Below are 15,135 nucleotides of genomic sequence, written 5' to 3'. Positions count from 1 at the left end.
AGAAGAGTGAAGACACTGAGACACTGTGAAGAGCGCAGAGCTGGAAAACCATCGCAGGCTTAAAGCACTTCTTATAGTTGATTTTGGCTTAACATCAAAACAATGAACTTTGTCATATCCATGGTGGCACAGTGGTGCAGCAAGCAGTGTTGCCATCTCATAGCTCTAGGGTTTCTGGTTCAATCCTAAACTCGAGTTACTGTGTCTGTGGTGTTTCACTTGTTCTTCTCATGCCTGCCTGGGACACCTCCAGGTTTCTCTCACCTCCCAAAAATATGCCATTAGGTGGATCGTGTACTCTAAATTACTCCTGGGTGTGAATGACTGTTTGAATATGTGTGAGGGCATTGCATCCAAGGCGCATTCCCACTACAACCAGTGTTTCCAGGATAGGCTCCAGATCCATTGTCACCATGAGCAGTGTAAAGCAGCAACTGATAATTAATGAATTATCAAACAAAAGGCTGCTGGTTTACCTCCTTGGTGGAATGCCTAAATACATCCATTACTATAGGCCTTTGGGTATGATACCTATTTGGCATTGTGTCCTTGCATCTTTTTATTAAATTATTCATAGTACTTCAGAGTCCAGTGATGAAGAGTCCAGTTTGCAATTCATAAATAAACAATAAACAAAGTCTAACTAAAAACAGTCCCGATAATATGAAGTAAATAAAAAAATATGCATGTGATTATTTGAAAACTAAAGTCAGAAGCCTCTATCTGTATTTCAGTCCTTTTTGACCTGTCCTGATAAGCTTTGTAAGCTATCGCAATTTGCTCAACCATGCTTTATTGATTGAAAAGTACCAAAGCACTGTGCTTTAATTAGGAATCTACATGCTTGTGTGGAAGAAAAGTGACAGGATCAGTATTAGCTGACCAAGCTTTAACAGCAGTCCCCAATTGTACCTATGCCTGCTATCTCAACCGCAGCCTCATCTGAAGTACCAACACAGGAAAACAAAATGAGCTGGTTACTTATGGAGGCAAATATACTCTGTAACTATATATGCAAGAAAATGTAGAGTTTAGAAAAACTGAACATTTTTGTTCTTTTCTAAAACAACAACAGATATCTCAAAATTTGTTAATGTTCTCATCCTTCTATATGCCAGGGATTTGTAGAGAAGGCAGATGCAAGTACAGACAGTTTATTAAGTGAAGTACAAACAAAACCACCACAACTGTGAAAACAGAAATCATAAACCTGAACAAAAGATACAAAGCAAAAGCACCAGACTACAAGCAAGACAGCAGCATACACACACAACACACAGACACAACAAGGAAAGCTTGACAACGAAATGCTGAAAAACAGGAACTTACATGGTGGTGCTAATCAAGGTGAAATGAGACACAGGTGAGAGTGATTGAGACATGCTGGGGCTGATGGGAAGTGTAGTTCAGCCCCCCTCTGGTGCTACCATGACACTATCCTACAGGCATTCCTGAGGTTTTAGTGTAGAGGAGTTAATAGTGGCAGATGAATGTCCCATGATCATGGAAGTTAATGAAATTCTCCCTCTTTTTCCAGAAATACAATCTGAAATTTCTAGCATTTAAAAGATTTCATTCTGACTGTGGTGCAGGAGAATCACAGACATTTTGACAGCCAGTATCTACAACCTGAATTAATTAAGCTTATGTCTGTTTCATTATGGCAAACAGCTATCCAGAAATTTGATAAAGCCTGATATCCAGTGTGTGAGAATTAAACTGGATGCTTAAACAATGTGCATTTGCATGGAAATATCCTACACATTTAAAAAAAAAAAAAAAAAAAAAAAAATCCTTGTTGTTTTGGTTAAATATATTCATGGTTTGAGGTGTTGTTTTGGACAAAACCCAATTTTTCATCTTTGTTGGCTGTTTGCCAGAATTCAGCTACAGCAACATTCGAAGGCTTCTCCCAGAACACTACATAATTCTAAGAGACATTGATTACATAGTCCACAAATCCTGATTTATATCTGCTCCTGTGATCCTCTGAGTCTGCTATCAAGTTATCACAGCAAAAAGCTCACTCTATATTTCATTCTCTCAGGCTTTAGAAATTTCATTTTTTTTTTCCACTCTTTTGTCCCACTGCACACACTTAATACTGTCAATTTGCATTCAGCTTATGATCTCTCCTGTTCAGATCCCTGTGCAGCCTCCCTATGCAGCTTCCCAGAAAAACAAAGCTCAGGGATAAGTAAATGAATCGATGATGGCATAGGCACTGAAACAAATGATTGTTCCTAACAAACAGCTCTTGAAATGCCTGAGGGTACAGAGGAAAAGTTTGCCTTCCTGGTCTCTGTGGGGTGACGCTTTGTTCCAGCCACAATAGTGAACATCTCAGAGAACATCAAAGGAGCATGGAGTGTTTCCAAACCCCCACACTAATGAGAGAAGACTGCTCTGCATGAGTGTGTTTATGTGGAGGGGATTGTACTGTTAGGATGTTCAGACACTGTACAGTCAAGGGTCTGCTTTTAATTCATGTGTAATCAGCAGTGTGTGTAGTAATGATGGAAGAGAAAAGGAAATAGCTTTGATACTGAGTGCTGAGTAATTTCTTCATTTCCCACACTAAACTCAAATTAATGTGGTGCAGGTAAAGGCCAATAGAAATAGAAAAGCTATTCATCACTAATATGTTGATAAAAAAAAAGAGAGCAGAATATACTTACGGTCATTTAGGACAAGTAATTTCACTGATTCCTGTACATTCTTGCACAGTGTCATGGCAAGAAGGACAGTTGTACATACTTACAGCAATCAAATCTTGTAAAGAAAAAAATAAGGCCAGGTTTACCTTGAAAATCATTCTCTGTCAGGGGAGCAACACTGAGAGTTTATCAGCACTAGCCCCGCTAGTAATGCATCACAGGGCACTGCAACTAGCCTTGGTATTTACTATCTGACAGGACCTCACTAATATCATTATGGATTATACAGTAACTGTGCCCTACAATTTACTGCGTTTTACGGCTTTAGGATTGCTTGGACCCCTTGGTCCATAAACGTGAAGGTAGATGATTCTTCATGGACTGAGAGGTGTAGAGCGATGCTTTACCTCCAGATCAGCATGTTTTTTAACCCAAGGATGCAGTCTGTGCATCCCATACCCACACATCCCCATTCTTTCGACAGATGCTGTCTCCACTTTAAAAGGGCAAAACTGAATTGATTATTGATTCCACCATCTGATATTAGCATAACCAGTGTGTGTTCCCATTAGAAAATAAGAATTCATAGCTTTCGTGCTACCCTGCTATGCATACCACCTGCCTTTTCAAAAGACTCTTATCAGAAATTCATGAAATAGCAAGTCTAATCACATTAGCAGGCAATTAATATACAAAACAATATCCAACCATTCACAAATGATCTGGAAGTCAAGGTCAGTGGAGTGATTTTTTTTTTTTAACAATTAGCGACAGGCTTAGCTGTTACTATTCCCAAAAGAACATCTACCATGGGGTGTTGGGGATGGGGAATAACAAGATTGACCCTTGTTATTCTATTAATATTAATGTATTTTTACTGTAATGAACATCAGTGTAGTTATGGGACTGAACAAAGTGGAGGCTTACTGCTTCACTAGTGTGAAGTGACTTGACACAACTGTGGGCAGCAATACTCGGAATTTGTTCTCTGCATTTAAACCATCCATTTAACTCACACACACACCCAGAGCAGTGGGCAGCCTTTTTTGCTGCAGCGCCCGGGGGAGCAATTGGGGGTTCGGTGCCTTGCTCAAGGGTCTCACCTCAGTCGTGGTATTGAGGGTGGGAAAGAGCGCTGGTCATTCACTCCCCCCACATACAATCCCTTCTGGACCTGAGACTCGAACCCACGACCTTCAGGTTCATCTTCAGGTTACGGGTCCGAGCCTCTAACAATTAGGCCACGACTGCCCCAATTGGTTACAGACTAAGACTTCCTATTGAAACAAAGGCTCTGATATTTAAACTCCTCATCCTTTTGCTTCCCTTTACTTGATCTGCTAGGGTGCATGAGCACGTCCTCCCCCCATTAGTTTTTATGGTAATTCCACTGGAAAAACCATAGCAGAAATAATTATCTTGATTATTCAGGATAGATTATGTACCCGGGGATTTTGCAAACCCTCTCATCTTTGGCTGCAGGGCATTTCATTCTCCCCACAAATGGAAGTAATTGTAATGAGCGGATGTTTAATTATTATTATTTTAAATACAGCCTATTCTAATGAAGTGCATATGATTTGTGCATACGCTGCAGTTGATTTCCTATCTATTCACAGTTTTTAAAAACACCACAAATATAGCAATTTTTAAAATAAGAATATAAAGGTCTTAAAAGCATGTTAATGAGTATGAATTTTCTTTTATGTTTTTCAGTCTGCTCTTCTAGACTAAGCACAAAATTAGCTAGATATGTTTTAAGGCATGGAGAAAAAAGAAGATGGGTGTATTGAGTTTGGCTTGATATAGTAGAACCATATAAAAAAAATGAAATCAAAAGCAACATTAGACAGCATGTTTCTCAGAGCACACAGCTCTCCGCTCTCCACTCTCCAACAGCCACAAACAGCTCAACCACATGAAAGGCAGGTTCTCCCTCAGTGTCTCTAGAAGAAGCAATAGCACCAAACAATAGCCAAGTGCAGAAACCACAGGCTGATCCTATCTGCTATTCTCTTAAATATTAAGAGGAGAAAGCACAAGGGCAGCAGTCTCAAAGGACAGCATCTATTATTCATCTATAGGCCTTATGAATTAGAAATGGGATAATCTATCCATATATGTTTTACATGAAAAACAGTAAAAACATTGTTGTCATTAGCAAAAAAATTTTCATTCATAATGATTGATCAACACTCCCTGAGTGCAGAAATGATTAGCTTTGAAAAATAATAATTTAGTACATAAAATAAAAAAAAGTAATCTAGATGACATGTAATTCAATTTGAAATTGTATTGTTTTTTAAAAACATATGTATCAGATTCCGTGATCCATTAATCTATGAAAATAATATTATTCTGCTATTTCTTTTTTGTTCATTTCCTTAAATAAGCTGACTTGAATGAGGACCTCTCTGCCTCTAACAAGTGCTTCAGAAAATCCAGCCAAGCAGCAAACACATTCATCTGTTAATTAATATCCACAGTTTAAGCATGCCAGCCTTTGGAAATGAAGATGTTAGATTGTACTTACACTTTAGCCAGTGCAAAGCATAATTTGATATGAAACATTACAGCAATATTAGGACTTGATTAATTGTCTCCCATGTGATTAATTAACCATAAATCCTTACAGCGTTCAAGACCTCTGTTCGATTCTGTGTTGTGTTATGATTAAAAGTATCACAACCCTGACTGAATATATATTTGCGAGCAAACAACCTCCCAGGAAGACTTCATCATGTAGACAGTGTCCATTCATCACTGGAAAACACCCTGACAAGTGGTCGTAAGCGGCGCTCTGAGGTGCCGAGCTATGAAAACTGCTGCATCCCAGAGCAACACAATCACCATAACTCTCTCAGTTTAGTACCACGGCATGGCCAAGCTCCAGTCCAAAAACCTGTGTGCAAGTAGGCAGATCACCTGGACCAGGGACATTTTTTTTTGTGTATACCTAAAGCAGGGGGTACGTGCAACACCACGGAGATCACAGATAGATTTATGGCTAAGGTCCTGAAATAAATTTCCAATTTCACATGGATACTGTTGACCTGAAGAGAATTAAAAAATAAATAGGACAAAACAAGGCCTTAGGGAAAAGTTGCACTAGTGAAATACAAGCAACCTTACTAACAAGCTAGTGACTAACACATGCATTTTGTCTCCCATAAATTCTTAGCAGGTTTCACTCACTTTGCAGCATTTCTATAATTTTACATGGCACGGCACATTTACTGAAAAGCAAACGTTTATTATCCTCATCCTCATTCTTGCCCTCTTTATTGAGTTGTCGGACCTCACGCAAGTGTCCATCTGTTTGCCTGCTCCAAAGGGCAGATGTCTCTCACCCGAGCCTTTTTTATTTCTGTGTGGTGTTCCTTCCTCTGCCGCAGGTGCTCTTTTAATCAGTGCAATGTTCTGACAGTCTCACACTCTCCTGGTCTCTATGTCACTTGCATGGGGACAGTTGCCCAACTCAGCATCCCGATGGTGGCTGACCAACGCATGCTGGCTCTGAGACATAATGAGATCAGACAGGATGCAAATGTGCACCAGCAGGAAAGGAGAGAGCACAGAGTTAGAGGTGTGGTCTGGGCTGCTAAGTCATTATATTGCAAATATTCAGTAACATTGCAGGCCACTGGGTAAAACCTTTATTCGGATGGTCCAATTTAGACAATCAACAAAAAATATATAGACTATACACAGATAGATAAACCAAGCAATGCCAAGCTATATCTGTAAATGGACTATCAACATTTGTGTTATTGTACCAGAATAATTGGTTATAAGAAAGGTAACCTATAGGCTGAGTGCATAATGATGTAGCACTCTAGAAAATAGACTACTTTTACCTGCAAAACACCCATTTCAATGAGTTCACTGTAACAAGAAACAGAAGCGAGGAAATTACTCCCAACACCTAACCAGAGTTGTCATGCTCATTCAAACTGTGCCTGCCACCACACTTTTTTTAGTTGTCTAATATTAGGTAGTAATTTATTTTAAATGAATCTGTATTGAGCAACACAGCACAATTGACAGGTAATTTATTTTCTCTAAAGACACAAGAGCACCATTGTAAACAGACTAATTATGAAATGGAATTATAATGAATAGGCTAGAACACAGCTTGCTTAAATAACCTGCACATTTTACCTTAATTATTTAGCTGGAAGGGCTGATATGATTAAAAGCAACAGTTAATATATTCCAATTAATTGATCAATTATTGTTGAATCACAGCTAAATTGAACACAGAGTTCACTGGCTGTTGCTATTAGCTATGAATGAACATAAAAAATGAATTTGTTATGTTTTTGCTAGTAAGCTAAATAAACAGAGTTAGGCTAGCTGCTAAAATTAATGCTACAGTTTTTAGAGAGGCTTTTAACAAAGGCACTGGAATGTTAGAGTAATAGATAAATTCCAGATGAATCCACCATGAACATCTAGGGAAATATGGATGGAAAAAGGAGTACAACCTGAGGTAATGCAAAAGCCCATAACAGAAAATTTCATTCATTGTCCTTAGCCAGTCATCTAGTTTGGGGTCATAGTGGATCAGGAGTCTATCCACTGGCACAAGGGATGCCAAGATAGGATGCCATTCCATCACAGGGCAGAGTTGCTCCCTCCTTGGGGAAAATTTAGAGTTGTCAGAAAATCTACAACAAGGGTCTTTAATCTTATCTGCAAAGGCCCGTGTGGCTGCAGGCCTTCATTCCAACCAAACAGGAGTCATGCCTGATTCCACTTGTTCAAGTAGCTGATTGTGGTCTTCAAACGTCTATTAGGCATGTCTGGCTAGGATGAAAACCTGCAGCCACAACAGCCCTTTGCACATAAGACTCAAGATCTACAAGTGTGTTTTGGTAAGAAACAGGCATATGCTGTGCTGAAAACTCCTCTATATAAAGCTCCCTACAGACATTAATTAGAGATTTGCTAGCTTGCTACAGCACAAACATATATTAACATTAATTAATATTAGCTAACTTAATGGTCTGGTAAGTAAATAAATGTCAGAAAGCATATACTCTTCATTTCAGGGTTGGCCACTTAACTGTTTCTATAATGTGCAATTCACTTTCAGATCTGAAATGTACATTCTCACTGTAATTTATGGGTTAGAGGTATAATAGAAATACAAATGATGCATCACTTTGGTAGTCAAAAGTTAAATGAATTCGAGATGTTAAAAGAAAACACAATAAAATATTTTTTAAAAATTAAATGAAAGTAGTCCTTTTAACACTAATTACCACAAGATTCAAGATGAACAAACTAAGCTGTGAGAGAATACTACAAGAGATCTAGTAGATCTGCATTTATACATAAAACTGACAAGATATCTTCACCCTAATGACAGATTTGGCAAAGCTGAGAAAAAAAAGTGACCTGTCTGTGTATGAAGCCAAATGACTGTCAGTTCAGTCTCCAAAACTCTCTCAAAAGTCTTATGCCCTGAGGGATATGGAGCACCTCCATGTTACAGGCTACACGAATGCTTCCAACACAGACATTTTTCTTTCTCAGTATGAGATTATGGAATAGACAGTCTTCCGTACACTTTAAATATAAAATCTTAAATAGTTCCATACAGTAATACCTTTCTGACTTAATACCCTACTGATATTTTTAAATATGTATATAGAGTGAGTCCTATGCAACAACCGATGTGCATATTTTAAATACATAACTTAAGACTATTGTCTTTAGGTTAGAAAACATTTGTCTGTTCAAGCCCAGTATGACTCCACTTTAACTTAAATATAATTATCAAAATACTTCTCAAATCTTACTATTTTTGCATTAATGTGTGAATCCATTTAACAGTTCTCTTATTAATTCTTTCTTTAGTTTGACTGATATTGTGATATTAACTGATGAGGTCACTTTGAAAGTACGACACTGTTACCTAAATTAATTTCTAACTACATAGTAAATTATTAATTTAAAAAAAAAAACATATTGTGTAAGTAAATAATTAGAATGTCCTTAATGCCACCATGTTATTAGCATTGATGCTACATAACCACATTTTCTGTATTTGCTAATTCTATGCTTAAAAATCCTGTTTTTCTACCCTCAATCCTGTTATATTAAACCATGTTGAAACTCATTTAAGAGTAAAATGCAGCCACTGTCAGCAAAGAAACGTTGTAAAAATGAGAGATTGTTGCCTGAGATAGGTTACCATATTTCTGAATGATTAAATGCATGCTTTCTTACATAAAATGTTGAAAAATGTTTTTAAAAATAAAGTTTTTAAGAGTTGTCAAGGGCTGAGTGGTGCCTTTATAATGGAATCGCCCTAAATGGTTTGTCCAAAGAATACATTACACTATAGACCACATAAAGACAGATTGCTAAATTAAATTCCATCAATCATTTTTGAGTTGAAATAATATAAACATTATGCCAATTTTTTTTTACTTAGTAAAGACATTCTTCCATTCAAACCCAGACAACCTTAAAAGCCATGTTGAAATACCATGTGTAAAATATTGCCAGGGGATAATACTGAGTGATTTGTGTTGCTATGTTGCAGTGCGGATCTTATATTATATCCAGAAAAATGCAGTTAAGGTTTGAAGCATAAAGCACAGTGATACTAACGTCTCTGTGCAGAGAACGTGGCAGACCTGTATGCCATATGTTCAGTAAATGCAGGCTCAGGTAGCTTGTCACATTCCTGCAGTAAATGGGCCAATTCCCACACATTTAGCAGAGCCATCATGTCCAAGTGCGTGCTAGAGTTGTGTTAGTGTCTAATCTAGTGATGTAAATGGGAAAAACATGCCAGTCACACACAATAGCTCAGATGGTGTTCTTGTAGAGAAAATGCCTGAAAGCTGCGAACCTCCCTTCAGAATTTCTGTTCTGTTTCAGCAGAAGGCAAGCAATTACCAACACAAATATATTCCAAGTGAGAAGGTCATGGCTAAAATACACAACATCAGAGTAAATTGATTCAATCTGTCGTTGAGCGGTTTGATCTTTTTTTAAACTTTTGCACTTTTGTGGAGTAGCCTAAAAATAGCTTGCTTATCAGTACCATGGCAAGCATTATCTTTGGAATTCAGGTCATGTGAGGTTTATGGGTAGAACAAAGATGCAGGGGTAGGCTTCATGCCTATCAGAACAAACATGCACCATGCTCACCACCAACCTACACCTGATGCAACAAGGGAAGCCTTTCCCCACTACAGCCTACAGTCTAACTAAAAGAATGAGAATTTCAATGCTCTTTTTAACATGCCCTTGTCAACTTGCCCTCAGTCTTTCTCCTTGTGAGAAATGTAAGGGGTGTTATATTACTGTCTAGCTCAAGTTTTAGATGACTTCAGTTTCCTTTTTGGTTCTGAAAAATGCAGTCAAAGCTGTTTATAAGTGTAAGCCAGAGCAATAAAATAATAAATTACTTTGGAAGAATTTTAAGACCTAATGTTTGATTTGCTACCTTCAATCTGGGCTTTATTTAGCAAACTACTCCATCATGACTAACATGACTGTTGATGCAATCTCATTTACTTTGCTAGCTAGTTACTAAGCTTACTTTTGTGTAGTTATGTTTTCTTCTAAACTGTATTATTTCTCATCAAACCCACTACTTTTTCATTATTATTATTTTTAAGGTCAAGTGAAGACACAAACATTTGTATAATTCTGTTCACTCTTCCAAGTAAGTGTTGTGTGCAAATCTACAAGGAAATAGCTTCATGCATGTTACTTACTACCAAGGCCAAGTGTGTCCCTATTGTATAATCTGCTTCTTGTTGGTAGATGGTCATTTGTGTGACATTCTGTAGGTGTTACTCACTTCCCAGTTGTGAGGGGAAATCAAGGAGGCCATGTTAAAAAGAGTATTGAAATACTCTCAAAATGAGGTGTAATTTACTGCAGTTACTTGGTATTACTTAGAAGTTTCTCATATGTGGAAGGTCTGAGCCAATGAGGACACGAAGGTGAGAGTATTTGTCTGTTACTCAAGACCAAAGAGACAGTCAGATAAACTGAAAAAGATGAAAACTAAACAATATCTATAGTTCAGCACAGATGGTGCTGTAACACATATGACATATAACCTTGTAAACCTTGTAATTGATGAGATAAATAGGCGTGTTACAGCAAAGAACATGCAGTAATGGGCATTGACCTGCCAGAATTGGTAGTAGCCACAATGATTCAACCAGCACTAGCACCCTTAGTGACAACTTCTTTAGCATCACAACCAACTGTGGGGAAAGAGGTGAATAAACAGGCAATTATGAAACAATGAACAGGTGTGCAGGATCAACCAATTACCCTTCCACTTCCTCTGACTGCGTCTACCCACTTTTTCCATATTTCACCACACCCCTGCCTGCTACAAACAGTTTACAAAAATGACAGGCTTTGTCTTAAATAAACTGTTTTTTTTCTGTCCCATAAGATAATGCACCATCTGGATTTGTTAATTCTCTCCATCAACTCTAAATCATGATTTTGTGGTGCATGGCTGGAACCATGGCGATAAATTTAATATACAGTCTGTGGTGTGAGAATCCTAGAAAACCATGTGCTAACCACAACTGTCATTTTCCCTTTCCTCTGTCTAATCTATTACTCTCTATTTTTCTCTCTCTTTCTTTACTGCTCCCAAGTGTATTCACTTGTGTCTGTAATTCAGGGCCAGTCTCTCTCTCTCTCTCTCTCTCTCTCATTTCTCTATGCCAGTGCACAGCAATCTGTCTTGCAAAGGATAATTTCCCATGTTTGATTGGAATACTCTTCCATCCTGCCAAAACCATACAAAAACCAGAGACCATGAGAGACCCACTCAATCTACCATGTACTATAAAGAAAAAAGGATGTTTGATATCATACATGAGTGTTTTATGTAGGCTTCCTTTGGTTATTCATATATTACACATATGCCTATGCACACAGACCACACCTTAAAAGGATCTATATTACATTCATGATATTGGCTCTATTGTCACCAAAGGCTTCTTCATTTCCACTTCATCCCCAGTAGGAGCCTGTAGCAGGGGATGAGACCACCTAAGGGCGAACAGCACACATCCACAAACAACAGTGCCTGACTATGCCTTTAACAATGCATGATAAATATTCCAACGCATTGGCAGGATGTGCCCAGTAGCTAGAAGTCATTCCACCCTGCACTGTCATTAATTACAAAGGGGTCCAAAATGTGGGATGTGAAGCCGTGCCGGCCTGGTTCCCTCAAGCTTTTAATTAACTAAACGCATGCACACTTTCTGCCCATTGATCACAGCTTAGGGGATTGATTATTTCAGCAGTGGCAGACAGAAGAGCCAGAGCACGACATATCTCTAGGTGAGCAGAACACCGCTAATGAGACACCAATGCTGATCGTGAGGTAATGCAGTGGCCCCTCAGTCTCAGCATTACAACATGGTCATTTGTAGCTGTGATGGTTGAGAACCAGAATCTAAAGACACTGAGGATGAGTTTTAATCGAGTATAGTGGTTTAGCCTAAACCATGGGCTAATCATTTTGAGTTATGCATTGAATGTAGGTTTCAGTTTTATGAGATGATTGTTGAAAAAGAGAGTCTACAAAGGAAGCATAGCTCTAGATTGGCTCTTTAAGATGATACAATTCCATTTCTCTCTTCCACCGTCTGCCACACTGCAGTCATGTTAGACTTAGTAAATGTCCTTGAAGCACAGAGGACATCCTGAAAGAACAGGGATGATGATGGTTTGTAGCTCCCAGTTGGACACAGTGTCATCTATGCCCTAGAATCTCACTGTAGGAAGCACACACACACACACATACACACACACTTACTTATACGTGCACCTGCACACACACACACACTCCACCTGTGACGCCTCCTGTCATGACTGAAGCTGATAGGAAGCCATCCTATTTTCCAACTTAAATGATGCAAGCGGAGTTTTATTTGGTCCTAGGGTTTTTGGGGGCAGGGTGTGAGTGAGACAGAGAGTGTGAGACAGAGATGGCCTTGTCCTTAGGCACCAGTAGACTTTTTTATGGAGACAGACAGGCTGAAATTGGTGGGCTAAATGAAGGTGGATAGGGTGAAAATGGAGTAATGTGTCAGCTCTCTTTGGGAGCAGTGAGAGTGTGCTCTCAAAGTGTTCTCCGTTCTCTGCTTATGACTAATGCACTCATTCATATCCCCCCTTCACCTGGATTTTCAACATAAATACATCCGTTTGAAGAATTAGGCACATCTTTTGAAAGCTTATCTTAATAATACATACTAATCTTCCTGTTATTTTAAATCTGGATGAACCTATTGGCCAAGGTTTAGCCCTAATTTCTGCATCTCTGTGAAGTTGGCCCACAAATATATATATGTGTATATATATACACATATATATAAAATAAGAAATTTCTTATATATAATATATAATAGCACAAACGATAACTTTAAGAGCACAGAATGACATTAAATTCAATTAATTTTGGCTAGAGTGCCAATTTCACAGAGGTGAACAATATCTGAAAATATAGGAAAAATATGACTCATTTAACTTCACAACTCATGACAATTATGTATATAGTCTCTTCTTACACATTGCAGAGGGAGTAAAGTAACTTCTATATTAATGATAAAAAAAAATAGGCAAATAAATGTGTAAGCGGGATCAGAGAGGCATGTGCCATAGCATGACAACAAAATCTGATTTATTTGCTATATAGATTAATATGAATTTAGAATTTGTCCCAGTATATGGTCACAACATGCCACATTTAACATAGTTCGTCTCTATGCATACCATCAATAAACAAACTTGGTAACACGTTACGATAACAATACATGAATCATGCACTAATCCCTGAATTAATACTTATCGAAAGTAGAAAGACACACTAATAATAAACACTAATAATTTCATCTCAACCCATTTTGCATCATTCTCCATCATTCTCATACTAAAACACCAGAAAATAATCTTACAGAACACTGGTTTTAAATGTTAATAGATAATAGCCTCTGCTAACTGAATAAATGTTACTGTATTATTTTCACTCTTGTGGGTAAAGGAGCAGTGCCCCGGGCCCTAGCCAACCAGAGCATATAATAGTACTACAGTGAGATTTGAACAGAAATGGATGGAGAATGATGCAAAACAGGTTGAGATGAAATTACTGGTATTTATTATTAGTGCGTCTTTCTACGTTCGATAATCAAGGATCAGTGTAAAGTCATCCAGTGCCATTCAGTGATGTTTGTGTACACAACTGCCTATGGCAAATTAGATAAACAATTTGAAATTATGCATGTTTAATTCATATTCTTTCTTATAGTCTTACCCCTACGTGTCAATTAATATATTAACTAATAAAAATGTACTAACGTACTTAAGGTGGTCGTTATTCACGCATGAATTCATAAGACTCACGCTGTGGTTAAGGTTAGCTCTTCATTAGTTCATGATTAGTACATGCCTTAACTCATCATTTGTTCATATTTAAGTATAATAAGTATTATTCATATACTGTTACTGTAAAGTGTTACCGCTAACTTTATACACATATAGTAGCTACATAAACAGAGATAAAAATGAAAGAAAATAGCAAAAATTAAAGAAAAACCCCAGGAGCTAGTATGGTGTACCTAAATAGTTCTAAATCCTCTAGCTTGCTCTCAGCAATATCACAGGCTTTAGCATTTTACTTGAGCAGGGGATAAACTAAACCACAATACGGAATACAGGATCAGTAAGACTTATCATAGCTAAGAGGTATGACATAGCTTTGACAATTTCTACTGATCCTGTATTCTGTATTGAGGTTTAGTGTGGAATTGATGTCTGCCCAAAAAAAGATCTGTGTGATAGTGATGTGCTGCATGGTGGAGGTTAGTCCTCTGAGATATATGGCACAAAAATGTCTAAAGTGGGAGAGAGGAAGAAGAGAAAGATTGAGTAATTGAGGGAGTTTGTGTGTGTGTGTGTGTGTGTGTGTGTGTGTGCGTGAGACTGAGAGTGAGAGAGTAAGTGTAAATTTGGACCACCCCAATGCTGACATGTAGTGTAATAATGACAGGTGGTGTTATGTTGTCTGGATTTGAGAGTCACAGTATCACTGTACGACTTCCGGGACATCCTGGAAGGCATATCCAACAACAGCCAGACATCCAGTATACACACACATAGACAGACTCACTCAATATACACTGTACGTACACCTTCAGAATGAAGTGCCTTTGGCCAAATGCAGTGACACACTCATGGACCTTCCTCCAACAGATGGGATTTTTACTAGAACCGTTTGGGTAAAGCACCCGCTCGAGGGGATGGCAGCTGTCCCTCCTAAATTCTGAGATCACCCTTTCCCCTCTATTTTCCTGTGTTTCTCATTTCCCCTCAGAGGTCCACAGCAAATGCTGTTATGGCTCTCTCTTAGCTGAAGCATAATTTATTGAATTAAAGTGTGATTTAAAACATACTATGTTGATTCCAAGTC

The sequence above is a fragment of the Pangasianodon hypophthalmus genome, chromosome 10 (genome assembly GCF_027358585.1).
Source record: "Pangasianodon hypophthalmus isolate fPanHyp1 chromosome 10, fPanHyp1.pri, whole genome shotgun sequence".
Classification (NCBI taxonomy): domain Eukaryota; kingdom Metazoa; phylum Chordata; class Actinopteri; order Siluriformes; family Pangasiidae; genus Pangasianodon; species Pangasianodon hypophthalmus.
The sequence above is the reverse complement of the archived record's forward strand: the minus strand, read 5'-3'. Positions refer to the sequence as shown.